Source organism: Pan paniscus, chromosome X, assembly GCF_029289425.2.
Source record: "Pan paniscus chromosome X, NHGRI_mPanPan1-v2.0_pri, whole genome shotgun sequence".
Taxonomy (NCBI): Eukaryota; Metazoa; Chordata; class Mammalia; order Primates; family Hominidae; genus Pan; species Pan paniscus.
Window position 1 is genome coordinate 54,840,496 of NC_073272.2, and position 16,909 is coordinate 54,857,404.

The window sequence follows — 16,909 nt, forward strand, 5'->3', positions numbered from 1 at the left end:
CGGGGATGTGGGGTGCAGTGGGGAGCCCCTGATCGGGCACGGGCAGAAGACAAGTTCTTTTTTTTCTGCCACTTCCAGGTGAGGAAGAAAAGACGCCTGCTCCGGAACCAAGGGTTGGGTGGCGATGTACTGGCCTCACCCGCTTTAAGCAAAGTCACCTTAGATTTACCATGTTTGCTATTCACTCATTCATTTTCTTTATTAGAGGGACCGCTGATTAAACGGAAGGACTTACACTAAGACTCCAGTACGAGGCTGTACTATAGACCTGACCGAGTGAGCATGAGAAGACGAGACCCGGGAGAAGGAGGGCGACAGCGGGCACCGAGATCCACAGGTCCAGAGTCTAGTCGCCACCCACACCCTGTCTTTTGGGAGCGGTGCGCGCCATCTGCGCATGCGCTCCCCATCCCTGCCAGGTCCCCGGCGGGGTCAGCCGGCTCGCTAGTGGAGGTGCTACCCGCGCATGCGTGTCCTGCTCACAAGGCGCTCCCAGTGCGGCTGGAGTGTCTCCAGTGGAGCTGGCAGTTGGGAGGACGGAGGCCCGGCCCATAGCGGGTGGCTGTTAGGAGGTATGGATAAAGGACCTGTGTATCTTGGTGCCCGCTGTCGCCCTCCTTCTCCCGAGGTCTCGTCTTCTCACACTCACTCGGTGTGTGACAGCGACAGGTCACAGAGGGCGGTAAAGTGCGGCGCCCTTGGGGCGGTTTCGTCTGGCGCGGAGTAGAGGTGGCCGGCAGTTGTGGTTGCTCCTTTCACCTGGACTCACCTGTGTGGTCCCCTGGCAGGGACTAAAAACCAGAAGACGGAGGGGAGTGAATGTGTTTGACTCGGAGAAAACCCCTCTTGAGCCTGCCCTCACATCCTTACAAGGGACCCAGTCTGAGGTCCAGTCGTCCCCAAACCATCTACTCCCCCACCACCCCCTTCCCTGACTAAAGGCTAAATTTGGGCGGTAACCACGCCCTACCCTATCCCCTTGGAGTCCTTCAGTCAGCTCCAAAGGCCCACCCCACATTCTGGGGGCCTCTGAGTCAAAAAGGAGGGCCCATTGGGCAGGGTGGAGTTGAGGGACCTGCTGTGGAGATGTCTCTGGCCTGGGGAAACCACTGCTTCCTCATCTGCCACTGAGACTGAGGAGGACCCGCAGATGGGCCTTGGCAAGCACCCAGAAGAATAACTCCAGACCACCATTCAGGAAGTTAAGACAGTGGGAGATTGGGTTAATGACCTTGACCCCAGACCCCTGTAAGCAAAGGAAAGGGAGCCTCTGGCTGCTCCTTCTGCAGATGTTAAGTTGAGGCTTCAGGGACCTTAAAACCTAATGGTTCTTATGAATGAGAAACATTCATACCCAGTAGTACTGTTTAACTCACATACCATGTCTCAGGATCTGTTGTGAGCATATTAACTCTTATTTACTTATTTATTTATTTATTTATTATTTTATTTTATTTTTTTGAGACAGAGTCTCACTCTGTCACCCAGGGTGGAGTGCAGTGGCTTGATCTCAGCTCACTGCAACCTCTGCTTCCCGGGTTCAAGCAATTCTCCTGCCTCAGCCTCCCAAGTAGCTGGAGTTGAAGGTGCGTGCCACCAAGCCTGGCTAATTTTTTTTTTTTTTTTTTTTTTGCTATTTTTTTAAGTAGAGATGGGGTTTCACCATGTTGACCAAGCTGGTCTCGAACTCCTGACCTCAGGTGATCTGCCCCTCTTGGCCTCCCAAAGTGCTGGGATTGCAGGCATGAGCCACTCTGGTCAATTTTTGTATTTTTAGTAGAGACGGGGTTTCACTATGTTGGCCAGGCTGGTCTCGAACGCCTGACCTCAGGTGATCCACCTGCCTCAGCCTCCCAAAGTGCTGGGATTACAGGCATGAGCAACCGCACCCGGCCCATATTAACTCCTTTTTGTTTTGTTTTGTTTTTTGAGACAGAGTCCCGCTCTGTTGCCAGGCTGGAGTGCAGTGGCACGATCTCAGCTCACTGCAACCTCCACCTCCCGGGTTCAAGCGATTCTCCTGCCTCAGCCTCCTGAGTAGCTGAGATTACAGGCATGTGCCACCACGCCTGGCTAGTTTTTGTATTTTTAGTAGAGACGGGGTTTCACCATGTTGGCCAGGATGGTCTCGATCTCCTGACCTTGTGATCCGCCCACCTCGGCATCCCAAAATGCTGGGATTACAGGCCTGAGCCACCGCGCCCGGCCATATTTACTCTTAATCCTCACAACAACCCTATGAGGTAGGCATTACCATCCTCCTCGTTTTACAGATGAAGAAAGTGAGTACTGAAAAGTTAAGCCACTTCCCAAGTTCTCACAACTAGTCAGAAGCAAAGCAGGACTTCAAACTCAGGCAGTCTGGCTCCAGAGTCTGCACTCTTTTGAACACAAGTGATACTGCTCTGGGGAAGAGAACAGATAAGAGAGACCCAGTAGAGGTCAAGATTGGAACTCATTTCCTAAGCACCTTCTCTCACACTATTTCAATCTTCCAAATGACCCTGTGAGGGATGAATCTGAGGCAAAGAGAGGTTACATATTTTTAAAGAAATATATTACTCATGACACTTATTAAAGATGGTAGGGCCAGGCTTTATTCAAGGCCATGGCGACAGGTATGCAGACCACTGCAATGGGGTCTTGCAGTGGGAGAAAGATTGGACTCAACTCTAAGTCCAACAATGACAAGTGGAGATTTGTAACCAAGGAGCAGGGTGGGGTCAGTGGATGAGAAATTACTAAGAGGAAACATCTAGGACAAGGGGTTTCTGGCTAAACTGACTTGATAGGATTATTGCTGAAGGCAGGCCAGGATGATAAGAATCCAGTGTAGTCAGATACCAAGGGTGGGAAATTTCCCCTAAATTGACTTAGCAGGATTCTTGCTCAAACTAGATTCAATAAGGATAGAGAGAGTCCTTATAAGGACCTTTATAAGGACAGGTCGGGCCTAGTCAAGCAGAGTACCTGGAGGAGACTGACTAAGGTTTTGGTCAAAGGAGACAGTCTTTGTCAAATATCTTGCCCAGCTGGGCAAGGTGGCACATACCTGCAATCCCAACACTTAGGGAGGCCAAGGTGGGAGGATCGCTTGAAGCCAGGAGTTCAAGACCAGCCTGGGTGACATAGCGAGACCCCATCTCTACCCCAAAAAATGTTTTGGGATTTTTTGAGACAGGGTCTTGATCTGTCACCCAGGCTGGAGTACTGTGGCGCAATTTTGCCTCACTTGCAGCCTTGACCTCCTAGGTTCAAGTGATCCTCCTGCCTCAGACTCCAGAGGAGCTGGGACCACAGGTGTGCACCACCATGCCTCGCTAATTTGTGTTTTTTTTTTTTTTGTAAAGAAGGGGTCTCACCATGCTGTCCAGGCTGGTCTTGAACTCCTAGGCTCAAGCAATCCTCCCACCTAGGCCTCCCAAAGTGCTGGAATTACAGGAATGAGCCACTGCATCCGGCTACAAAAATTTTTTTTTTTAATCTTGCCCTAGGTCACACAAGTAGTAGTTGGACCAAGTTGATGAAGCAGCCTGACTCAGGCAACACATTAGTTAACCAAGACAAAAGATGAGACGAAGATCCAAGGTCTCTTCCAGCCTTGGGGCCTTTCACTACATGCATTTTTTTTTGTTTTTTTTTTGAGACGGAGTCTCGCTCTGCTGCCTAGGCTGGAGTGCAGTGGCGTAATCTCAGCTCACTGCAACCTCTGTCTCCCGGGTTCCAGCAATTCTACTGCCTCAGCCTCCTGAGTAGCTGGGATTACAGGTGTGGGCCACCACGCCCAGCTAATTTTTTTTTTTTAAATTTTTAGTACAGACGAGGTTTCACCGTGTTGGCCAAGCTGGTCTTGAACTCCTGACCTCAGGTGATCCACCCACCTAGGCCTCCCAAAGTGCCAGGGTTACAGGCGTGAGCCACCACGCCCGGCCCACTACATGCATTTTAACAAACATTTATTTGTTAATTCAGCAGATGTTTATTATGCTGGGTGTTCTCGGAGGCACTGAGGACTCAGCAGTGAACAAAATACACGTGGTCCCTGTCTGCAACTCTCTGAAGGAGGGTGAAGGTAAAGAAACACAGCCAACATTAGTTAGTGGTAAAAACCGATTTTATTCAATAACTACTGACAGTAGAGGAAAGAGCTGAGCTTCATTCTTATTTGCACAGAGGTGACTAGGAGTTTTGTTTTGTTTTTTGAGATGGAGTCTCACTCTGTTGCCCAGGCTGCAGTGCAGTGGCACGATCTCGGCTCACTGCATCCTCCCAGGTTCAAGTGATTCTCCTGCCTCAGCCTCCCAGGTAGCTGGGATTACAGGCACGCACTTTGGCCTCCCAAAGTGCTGAGATTACAGGCGTAAGCCACTGCACCCGGTCCATGACTAGGAGTTTTATTTTTTATTTCTATTTTTATTTTTTATCTTTTGAGATCTTGCTCCGTTGCCCAGGCTGGATTGCTGTGGCGGGATCTCAGCTCACTGCAAACTCCGCCTCCGGGTTCACGCCATTCTCCTGCCTCAGCCTCCCAAGTAGCTGGGATTACAGGTGCCCACCACACACCTGGCTAATTTTTTTTGTATTTTTAGTAGAGACAGGGTTTCGCCGTTTTAGCCAGGACGGTCTCGATCTCCTGACCTTGTGATCCACCCCCCTCGGACTCCCAAAGTGCTCAGATTACAGGCGTGAGCCACCGCGGCCTCATAATGGTAAACTTTTCTTAGAGCTAAGGAAGAAGGTGGTCAGGACCCATCCTTGTCAGGTGTTGGCTAGGACGAATGACAACACTCTTTTGACAGCCCTGAGCTTTTTCAGACTGGAACTCAAAAGGGAGCTGGGCTGCCCCCAAGCGGTAGCCTTAGGCTACTAGAAGCTATGACAAAGTTTGGTCCAGTCTCTTAGTGCAGGGATTTCAATGCAGTGTTTCTGCATAGAGTTTGTGCAGTTTGAGGGGGAGTGTGGAACCAACAATAAACATGTAAATGACTTTCAGGTAGTGATATTTGAAGACAAGGAGGGTTGGGAGAAGGAATTGACTATTTTGGTGAACTGAGAATCCAGAAATACAAAGGCCTGGGAAGAACAAGTGAAAAGCCCCGAGGCAGGACCAGGCCTGTCTTTTGCCAGGGCAGGAGGGAAGTCCCGTTTTCCTGGAGCACGGGTAGCACTCAATGAAAGCGGTGAACAGGGTGAGACTAAGGCAGGGGATGGTGGAACAATTGAAGTCTGAGATCTTGGAGATACTCAGGGGCCAGATCACAAGGACTATATGCCAGCAGGCCCACCCCATAAACTCATGCAAATTTACACTGTATAAGGGCAGCTTGTGCTGAAGGGATGAGGACAGGGACCTAAAATTGCACCTGTACTATGTTCACCAAGTTGAACAGTACATCCTGGTACAGGGCTAAGTCAGCCAGAAGAAAAGGGTGCCTTTTCCCAATAACCACAAGTTAGGCAAACTGTGAGCCAGAGGGGTTGCATCTGCCCAGAGGGGCACTGCTGTGGTCTGAATGTTTGTGCCCCCTCACCACTAAATTCATAAGTTGAAATCCTAACCCCCAAGGTGATGTTATTGGGAGATGTGACCCCTTGGGAGCTGGGCTCCACCTTCATGAGTGGGATTAGTGCTCTTATAAAACAGGCCCAAAGGAGCTCAATTGCCCCTTCCACCAGGTGAGGACACAGTGAGAAGGTCTCATCTATGAACTAGGAAGTGGGTCCTCATCAGACACTGAATCTGCCAGTGCCTTGATCTTGGACTTTACAGCCTCCAGAGCTGTGAGAAATGATTTTCAGTTGTTTATAAACTACCCAGTTTATGGTTTTTTTTTGTTGTTGTTGTTATAGCAGCCCAAATAGACTAAGACAGGCATTTTTGTCTAAATAGCATGAAGGGGGCTGGACACGGTGGCTCACGCTTGTAATCCCAGCACTTTGGGAGACCAAGGCGGGCGGATCACCTGAGGTCAAGGGTTCAAGACCAGCCTGGCCAACATGGTGAAACCCTGTCTCTACTAAAAATACAAAAATTAGCCAGGTGTGGTATGTGTGCCTACAATCCCAGCTACTCCGGGAGCTGAGGCAGGAGAATTGCTTGAACTCGGGAGGCAGAAGTTGCAGTGAGCCAAGATCTTGCCACTGCACTTCAGCCTGGGTGACACAGTGAGACTCTGTCTAAAAAAAAAACCAACAATAATAATAAATAGTATGAAGGTGTTCTATGGGTTAGCTGTGGCTTGTGGGCCAGGCGCTGAGCTAGCAGTTGCCAGGGTAGCAGACCAGTTATGAGGTTATTGAAAAAGCTGAGGCAGCTGTCTTAAGAAAAGATAGCCATGAAAAATGAGTTTATTTTACATTATTACAATGGCCCATAGTGGCTGTTCAATGGGCATGTTCAGCACCTCCATGGAGAAACTGCTGTGACAGCTGTACAAGGGAAAGGATGATATGTTCAGGTACTCATTGATATTTGAGAGTGACTTCATCCAGATGAATGAACCCCTCTTTCCCCTCTTCCTCCTGCATTCCCTTCTCTCTCCCCACTCAAGACCTTCCTCAGTCTCTCTCACATTCCTTTATTTATTTTTTTTTTTGAGACAGTCTTGCTCTGTCACCCAGGCTGGAGAGCAATTGTGCGATCTCAGCTGACTGCAAACCTCTGCCTCCTGGGTTCAAGCGATTCTCATGCCTCAGCCTCCCAAATAGCTGGGATTACAGGCATGCACACCACACCCAGCTAGTTTTTGTATTTTTAGTAGAGATGGGGTTTCACCATGTTGGCCAGGCTGGTCTCGAACTCCTGAGCTCAAGTGATCCACCCACTTCAGGCTCCCAAAGTGCTAGGATTACAGGCATGAGCCACCATGCCCGGCCTCCTTTTATTTCTTCAACAGAGCATTTATTAAGCACTAGTATGTACAGCACATGCAAAAATGTCCTCAGTGATGTCTCCAAAATCAGGTAGAGGAAACAGACAAGTTTTAAAAAAAATTTATTGAGTTATCAATTTATGCATCTCTATCTTACAAAAAGGATTTGGAGCAGCTGTCAATTCCAAGATTTATCTTCTCCTGCCACTATACCAGGATGGACAGCAGACCTAAGCTAGGGCAAGATGATAAGAATTCCTTTTATTTATTTTGCTTTAAAAATGTTTATATTATAGGCCAGGCGTGGTGGCTCACACCTGTAATCTCAGCACTTTGGGAGGCTGTAATCCCAGCTATTTGGGAGCTTGAGGCATGAGAATCGCTTGAACCCAGGAGGCAGAGGTGGGCAGATTGCTTGAGCTCAGGAGTTTGAGACCAGCCTGGACAACATGGCAAAACACCGTCTCTACGAAAAATACAAAAATTAGCTGGGCATGATGGTGTGTGCCTGTAATCTCACCTACTTGGGAGACTGAGGCAGGAGAATCAATTGAACCCAGGAGGCGGAGGTTGCAGTGAGCCGAGATCGCGCAACTGGACTCCAGCCTGGGTGACAGAGCAAGACCCCATCTCAAAAAAAAAAGTTTATATTATTATATTTATGTTGTATATATTTTACCTTCTTTTCAAGTGTGCAGAAGGGAATGATAGAAAATAAAACACTCCCAGTTATATCAGATCTTCACATTTTGCCATGTTTACTTTGGATTTAATTTTTTTTTTTTTTGACACGGAGTTTCACTCTTGTCGCCCAGGTGGGAGTGCAATGGCATGATCTCGGCTCCCTGCAACTTCCGCCTCCCAGGTTCAAGCGATTCTCCTGCCTCAGCCACCCAAGTAGCTAGGATTACAGGTGCCTGCCACCATGCCTGGCTAATTTTTGTAATTTTAGTAGAGATGGGGTTTCACCATGTTGACCAGGTTAGTCTCAAACTCCTGACCTCAGGTGATGTACCCACCTCGGCCTCCCAAAGTGCTGGGTTTACAGGTGTGAGCCACCACGCCCGGCCTAGATTTAATTTTTTAAAAATAAAGCATGAAAGATCCAGTTGACTCTCCCTTGGTTCCCTTCCCTAGGTCCCCAAGATGCATCCCCTGTAAGCCCTCAGTTTCCCTTGTCCTGAATTTGGAGTTTTTCATTCCCATACATGTTTTGTCCTTCAATTTTATATGAATGTATTCATAAATATTTTCTAGTAATTTAAAGAACATGATATGGTCTTGTTTTGTGTGTCTTGAAACCTTAGACCCGTATTGACACTGTGGGGCCCCTCCTGCAGGTTGCTTTTTATCATTCAACGTTGTCTATATTTGTACACATAGCTCTAGATATCTCTTAATTGACATGGTGCTCTCCAGCATCCAAGGACTTCAGGGTCCATTATTTTCTATGATCCTCACAACAAATGTCATGACCCCCTCAGGACTCAAGAAGAATCTGAGACTCAGAGAGTGAAGTGAAGACCACAAAGGGGCAGAGCCCCAGGTTTCTGACTCCTCGCTCACTGTGGCTCCTCTGCTTGGGTGCTATCTGAATAATACCATGAGTCGCATCATTAAGACAAGAAGGGTGAGTAACCAGAGGGCAGGCAAGTGGGAGAGAGAGGAAAGGAGCATGGAGAAGAGGGTAGAAAGGAAGGGTAGACAAGGGAAGGAAAAAAAAGGGGGCAGAACCAGCTGAGGGAGCTGTATAGCTTTAAATCTATCAGTGATTCTCATACTCAACCTTGGCCACTCATTGGGATCACCTGGGGAGCTTCGCCAACTAGTGATGCCTGGAATCCACCCCCAGAAATTCTAACATAATTGGCCTAGAGGGAGGACTGAATAGGAGGATGTTTAAAAGCTCCCCAGCTGGTTTGAATGTATAGTTGGGGTTGCAAGTCATTGACTAAGCAAAGCAATTTGTCAGGCAGTGAATTGGCTGAGGGGGCGAAACTCAAAGGCTGGCTTGTTAACATTAATAAGATCTTACACCTTGAAGGCTGGCTTGATAATACGATGTAAATAAGGTATTGAGATCTTAGGCCTAGATTCTATCAACAGAAATGGGCTAAAATGAAGGAGGTGATAATCCATTTTCCTTAGGGTTGTTCATACTAGTCTTACACTATTGTGTTCAGTCACTGGGGCTTTGACTTGAAGGAGAGACCAGCAATTTTCACAATGAATACCAGTAAACCTCTACAGAGTAACAGAATTCAGCAAACACTCTAAGTACTTCCTTTATGCTGGGCCTGTGCTACAGGGAAGGAAGACAGAGATGAGAAAATCATAATCCTTGCCCTCAAGAAGCTCAGACAAACAGGCAACCTGGACATATATACAGACAATTAACTCAATGGGCTAAGTGCTAGAGATAAGTCCAAGGAACAGAAAGCAGAGAACACCTAACTCTACCTTGGGAAGACTGGCAGAGGGGCTAAGGGTAGGCTTCACAGGAGGGCTGCATGAGTGAACCAAGTCTTGAAGGTTGAGTAGGAGTTGGTTAAGGGCATGGTTGAGGCTGGGAGTTAGGAAGAGCATGTGCAAAGGCTTAGGGTGGTAGAAGCACATGGAACACATATGTGGCAGGGGAGAAGCTGGTGATGAGGCTGGAAAGATGGGGGCCTTGTGTGCCATACCCAGAAGTCCTGGCTTGACTCTGTAGGCAGCCAGGCATCATCGAAGCAAGGAATATAGGGAGAGCAGGGAGGGCCTTATGGAGAGGTGGCATCTAAGCTGGGTCTTGGAGGAGTAGTAGAATTTCAACAGGCAGGGATGTGGGATGGAGAAGAAGGCTTCCCAAGAAGGGACAGGAGCAGAGAAAAGTGTGAGCAAAGATGTGGAGGCAGGATGAGTTTGACATGTGTCAGACACAGTGAAGGAACCGATCCTCTGGTAGGAGTGATCACAGTCATCTGGGGCACTTTTTTTTTTGAGACGGAGTCTTGCTCTGTCGCCCAGGCTGGAGTGCAGTGGCGCGATCTCGGCTCACTACAAGGTCCGCCTCCTGGGTTCACGCCATTCTGCCTCAGCCTCCCCAGTAGCTGGGACTACAGGCGCCTGCCACCACGCCCAGCTAATTTTTTTGTATTTTTTTGTGGAGACAGGGTTTCATCGTGTTAGCCAGGATGGTCTCGATCTCCTGACCTCGTGATCCACCCGCCTCGGCCTCCCAAAGTGCTGGGATTACAGGCGTGAGCCACCGCGCCCAGCCTATCTGGGGCACTTTTTTAAAAAATCTTTTTTTTTTTTTTTTTTTTTGAGACAGAGTCTGGCTCTGTCGCCCAGGCTAGAGTGCAGTGGTGTGATCTTGGCTCACTGCAACCTCCACCTCCCAGGTTGATTTGATTCTCCTGCCTCAGCCTCCCAAGTAACTGGGACTACAGGCACATGCCACCACACCTGGCTAATTTTTGTATTTTTAGTAGAGATGAGATTTTGCCATGTTGGCCAGGCTGGTCTTGAACTCCTGGTCTCAAGTGATCCACCTGCCTCGGCCTCCCAAAGTGCTGGGATTACAAGCATGAGCCACTGTGCCTGGCCAAAATATCTTTTTTTATTTCTTTACTTTCTGAATACACTTACTTTAAATTAAGAAAAAAAAAAAAAAAGCCTGGCGCAGTGGCTTTTGCCTGTAATCTCAGCACTTTGTGGAGGCCGAGGTGGGAGGATTGACTGAGCTCAGGAGTTCAAGACCAGCCTGGGCAACACGGTGAGACCCTGTCTCAATAAATAAATAAATAAATTTTAAAAAGAAAAAAGGATAAAATATCAATCCCTGGCCTCTACTCCCCTCCCATCCTCCAAGATGATTCTAATTTATATGGTCTGGTAGCGCAGTCCTGGCATCAGTATATTTTAAAAGTCCCCCAGGTGATCATAATCTGCAACTGGGCTTGAGAGCCACAGCTGTAGGGGAGCTGTTGAGGACATGGATGGAAAGGTCGGCTAGAGCCAGATACCAGTGACTATAAATTAGCTAATGTTTATTGATTTTTTTTTTTCAGACGTGGTCTCTGTTGCCCAGGCTGGAGTGCACTGGTGCAATCACGGCTCACTGCAACCTTGACCTGCTGTGCTTAAGTGAGCCTCCCACCTCAGCCTCCTGAGTAGCTGGGACCATAGGCATGTGCCACCTTGCCCAGCTAATTTTTAAAATTTTTTGGTAGAGACAGAGTCCTGCTATGTTGCCTAGGCTGGTCTGGAACTCCTGAGCTCAAGTGATCCTCCTGCCTCAGCCTCCCAAAGTGCTAGGATTATAGGCATGAGCCACCTCGTCTGGCCTATTGAATGTTAACTGTGTACCATTCACTTAGTGTATATTAATCCATTTAATCTTCACAACTCTATGAGGATGGGTACTATTATCATCCTTGTGTTGCAGCTGTGGAAACATAATTTGTGCAACGTCATATGCCAAAGTGGCAGTCTGGCTTTCAAGGCATATCCTAGAAGGGCTTGTATTCCAGGCCAAGAGGTTGGCTTTTCTTCTGTAATCACCTTTGTTAGTTCAATGTGTATTCATCCAGAATTTTTCTTTATGCATCTGCAAGCAAGTACCCATACACATTTCCCCCTTTCTTTCTTTCTTTCTTTCTTTTTTTTTTTTGAGATAGAGTCTCACTCTGTCACCCAGGCTGGAGTGGAGTGGCATGATTTGCCTCACTGCAACCTCTGGCCCCCGGGTTCAAGCAATTCTCCTGCCTCAGATTACAGGCATGCACTAAAAAGGTAGCATACTCTTTACACCTTCTGTGCCTTGCTTTTATGAACAATGTATCCTGGAAATCATTACACATCAGTACATAGAGAGCTTCCCCATTCTTTTTTTTTTTTTTTAACAGCTCATTAGCATTTCTTTGTGTGCATGTACCCTACTTGATTTCATCTTGGATTGGTTTCAGTTTCTGTCTATCAAAATGCTGTAATGAATTATCTTGTTTATGTGCCATTTTGCATATTCCCAGAAATGAAATTGCTGGGTTAAGGGGTAGGTAGATGTGCATTTGTAATTTAAATAGGTGTTGCCAAATTGTCCTCTGTAGATGTTGTACTGTTTTGCATTCCTACCTGCAGTGTATAAGAGTATGTTGGCACTTAAAAAATTTTTAGAATGCTGGGCGCGGTGGCTCAAGCCTGTAATCCCAGCACTTTGGGAGGCCGAGGCGGGTGGAACATGAGGTCAGGAGATCGAGACCATCCTGGCTAACATGGTGAAACCCTGTCTCTACTAAAAATACAAAAAATTAGCCGGGCGTGGTGGCGGGCGCCTGTAGTCCCAGCTACTCAGGAGGCCGAGGCAGGAAAATGGCGTGAACCCGGGAGGCGGAGCTTGCAGTGAGCCAAGATCACGCCACTGCACTCCAGCCTGGGCAATGGAGTGAGACTCCGTCTCGAAAAAAAAGAAACATTTTTTTAGATTCAGGGGGTACATGTACAGGTTTGTTACATAGGTATATTGCATGATGCTGAGGTTTGGGCTTCTATTGTACCTGTTACCTGAATAATGAATACAGCACCCAATAGGTAGTTTTTCTTTTTTCTTTTTCTTTTCTTTTCTTTCTTTTTCTTTTTTCCTTTTCTTTTTTTTTTTTTTTTTTGACAAGGCCTTGCTCTGTTGCCCAGGCTGGAGTGCAGTGGCGCCATCTCAGCTCACTGTTACCTCCACCTCCTGGGTTCAAGCGATTCTCCTGCCTCAGCCTCCCAAGTAGCTAGGACTACAGGCATGTGCCACCAACACTGGCTAATTTTTGTATTTTTAGTAGAGACGGGGTTTCGCCTGTTGCCCAGGCTAGTCTCGAACTCCTGACCTCAGGTGATCCACCCGCCTCGGCATCCCAAGGTTCTGGGATTACAGGCGTGAGCCACCGCACCTGGCCACAATAGGTTGTTTTTCAACCTTTGCCCACCTTCCCTCACTCTCTCCTTTTGGAGACCCCAGTGTCCATTGTTCCCATCTTTATGTCTGTTTGTATCCAATGTTTAGCTCCCACTTATAAGTGAGAACATGTGGTGTTTGTTTCTTTTTTCCCAATTAGATCCTGATATTTTAGGGCCAGGTGTGGTGGCTCATACTTGTAATCCCAGCACTTTGGGAGACCAAGGCGGGTGGATTGCTTGAGCTCAGGAGTTTGAGACCAGCCTGGGCAACAAGTCAAAACCGCATTCTACAAAAAGTATTAGCCAGTTGTGGTGGCATGCGCCTGTAGTCCCAGCTACTCAGGAGGATGAGGTGGGAGGATTGCTTGAGCCCAAGAGGCAGAGGTTGCAGTGAGCTGAGATCACACCACTGCACTCCAGCCTAGGTGACATAGCGAGACTCTGTCTCAAAAAAAAAAAAAAAACCTGATATTTAAATGTGGATTTTTTTTCAACTTTTATTATAGATCAAAGGGTACATGCACAGATTTGTTACATGGGTAAATTGCATGACACTGAGGCTTGGGGTCCCAATCATCATATTGCCCAGGCAGTAAGCATAGTACCCAACAGGTGGTTTTTCAGCCCACGCCCTTCTCTCTCCCTCTCCCATCTAATGGTTCCCAGTATCTATTTTTCCCATCTTTTTTTGTTTTAGTTTGCAAGATAATTTTTATTTTTACTTCCTTTAAAAAATGGATATTAATATTCAATATATATGTATACCTTAAAACTTCACCCAGGTTTACAAAAATTAGTCAGGCGTGGCGGCACATGCCTGTAATCCCAGCTACTCAGGAGGCTGAGGCACGAGAATCACTTGAACCTGGGAGGCAGAGGTTGCAGTGAGCTGAGATCGCGCCACTGCACTCCAGCCTGGGTGACAGAGCAAGACTCCATCTCATAAAAAAACAAAAAACAAAAAACAAACAAACAAACAAAAACAACAAAAAAAACTTCACCCAGGCTACTCTGGGCACACTGTCCATGGGTTAGTCCTGCTCTGTAAGGAGCAGTAAAAAACAACAACAAAATCTCCCAATTTAGTGAAAACAAGGCATTCAATGGCAGACCAGCAGCAGAAACTGCTTATTACCTAATAATCATTTTATGAAGTCATATCTATATAAAAACAAACACTAAAGAGAATAGACAACTAAAGTGACAGGCATACTTATAAATAAATACCAGATTACCAGATTTTAAATAGTAATCTATAAAAGTTTTACTACCTAAGGATTTTCACTCAAAGAAGAAAAAATACATAGTAACGCCAAGCTTGCAGAATGGGGAGTTAACAGATACATTTTCTCTTAATGGAAACCTATCTAGCTTCAGTAGCATTTCTGGATGAAGCATCAAGTTACTGTTGCATTTTTTTTTTTAATTTTTTTATATTTATTGAGACGGAGTCTCTCTCTGTCACCAGGCTGGAGTACAGTGGTGCGATCTCAGCTCACTGCAACCTCCGCCTCCCGGGTTCAAGCCATTCTCCTGCCTCAGCCTCCCGAGTAGCTGGGACTACAGGCACATGCCATCACGCCCAGCTAATTTTTGTATTTTTAGTAGAAACGGGGTTTCACCATGTTGGCCAGGATGGTCTCAATCTCTGGACCTCGTGGTCCGCCTGCCTTGGCTGGGATTACAGGCGTGAGCCACTGCGCCCAGCCTTTTTTTTTTTTTTTGAGATGGAGTTTCACTCTTGTTGCCCAGGCTGGAGTGCAATGGTGCAATCTCGGCTCACAGCAACCTCTGCCTCCCGGGTTCAAGCGATTCTCCTGCTTCAGCCTCCCAAGTAGCTGGGATTACAGGCATGTGCCACCATGCCCGGCTAATTTTGTATTTTTAGTAGAGACAAGGTTTCTCCATGTTGGTCAGGCTGGTCTGGAACTCCTGACCTCAGGTGATCTGCCCACCTCGGCCTTCCACAGTGCTGGGATTAAAGGCATGAGCCACCATGCCTGGCCACTGTTGCACATTTTTAAAAGACTGGTCCAGCTATGTTTCCTCTCATGTTAAATCATTCTCTTCATTTAAAGTATTGGCAGGAGCATCATTACATAGATTGTCTAGAATGTCGTTGTTTAATCCATTTGACTCCTCCTTTTGATCTTCATCAGTATTAACCTCTTCAATTGTCTGTACCCTGGGTGTATTCATTAACATTATCATTTCCTAGGGACTATTACTCAGCAGCTTTGCCTGCCTTCTTTCCAAAGCCGGTTGTTTATTTCTCTCAATCCTTTGTTGTTGCTCATCTGTTAGGCTTCTACTTGACTCAGAAGCAAACATCTCACTTTCAGATGAGTTTGTCAGAAAGGGATCTAATTCAGTAGCAGTTACACCATGTCCATTATTTTCCCCAACTTCCTCATTATTGCTAACAACATATTCATGTAAAATAGGGAGATCAAGTCGAATTCATTTTAAACAGGTCTGAATTTCCTTTTTATTTCTCAGGTATTCAACTCTGTCAATAAAATCCTCAAACTGCAGTTTAGGGAATTGCCTACGTGCCCAGTGTTCCATGTGTCTGATTAGCATCTTTAAGTCTTCAGCCTCATGACTTTTACCTTTGAATTTTGCCTTATCAAATACATGCCTTAAGGCTGGAAGCCCTCTCTCTGAAATTAATCTGTGAGCATCCAGCTTGGATATATTTCTTTTAACTGCTCTCTTTGGAGGTACAGGAACAAGTGCTCCACTTCCTGACTATCAGGTTCAGCTCCTTCACCATCTTGTCTCTCTGGAGAGGCTGGAGGTGGGAAAGGAGGAAAAGTTTCATCTTCTACATGCTCATAATCTGGAAGGTCAATCATGCCATTCTCCTGTGGTTCTAGCATCTTTTCCTCTGGCTTTCCTCCCTTTCTGGACGCTCCTGGATTTTCTTTCCAGGTTCATCTAACCTCACAGACAGCAGGGGCCACAGTGCAGAGCTCAGCATGCAAACTAAGCATGCTTCTTCTATTTTTCCCATCTTTACATTCATGTGTATTCAGTGTTTAGCTTCCACTTATAAGTGAGAACATGTGGTATTTGTTTTTCTTTTCCTGTATTAATCTGCTTAGGATAATGGCCTCCAGCTGCATCCATGTTGCTGCAAAGGACATGACTGCGTTCTTTTTTATGACTGTGTAGTATTCCATGGTGTATATCTGACACATTTTCTTTATCCAATCTGCTATTGATGGGCATCTAGGCTAATTCCATGTGTTTGTTATTGTGACTAGTGCTGCAATGTGTCTTTTTGGTAGAACGATTTCTTTTCTTTTGGGTATATACCCAGTATGTGGGCACATTTTTAAAGACTTACTTAATTTTTGAATATGTGATACGCATATGCTTCAGAAGCAAAGGTGAAAAGGAGTGCAGTGGGCTGGGCATGGTGGCTCACGCCTGTAATCCCAGCACTTTGGGAGGCCGAGGTGGGCAGATCACCTGAGGTCAGGAGTTTGAGACCAGCCTGGCCAACTTGGTGAAACCGTGTCTCTACTAAAAATGCAAAAATTAGCCAGGGGTGGTGGTGGGTGCCGGTAATCCCAGCTACTTGGGAGGCTGAGGCAGGAGAGAATCACTTGAACGGAGGCGGAGGTTGCAGTGAGCCAAGATTGCGCCACTGCACTCCAGCCTGGGCGACAGAGCAAGACTCCATCTCAAAAAAAAACCAAAAAAACAAAAAGGGCAGTGGAAAGCTTCCTGCCATCACAGTCCATCTACCCAGTGTCCATCCCACCATTAATCGTTATTAGTCATTTATTATGTAATCTTCTAGTGTTTTCATTCTTTCGCTTTCTGTGTATGTGTGTGTGTCAGATATAGATTTTTATAACTTATTAATAGAACTTTTAAAACATAAACCAAAATAAAGAATACTTCTGAAAGGGCTGGAACATTCTGGGTGCCATGAACTGTCAAAATAGGCACACTGGAAAAACTGGAAATAGAATCCAATGTGAGTAGGGGGAACATATAAATCAAGGAAAAACAAAGTTCATATAAAAGTGAGAGACAACAGAACCTGACTATCTCTGAAAGCGAGCTCCCATCATTTTGAGCTTTTCACAGAAACAGAA

At 46.5% G+C, this 16,909-nt stretch overlaps 1 pseudogene; it reads right to left on the reverse strand.

Moving 5' to 3' along the window:
• Nucleotides 1-670: 670 nt before the first annotated feature.
• Nucleotides 671-15,683, reverse strand: LOC100974688 (TIMELESS-interacting protein-like; annotated as a pseudogene).
• Nucleotides 15,684-16,909: the final 1,226 nt, after the last annotated feature.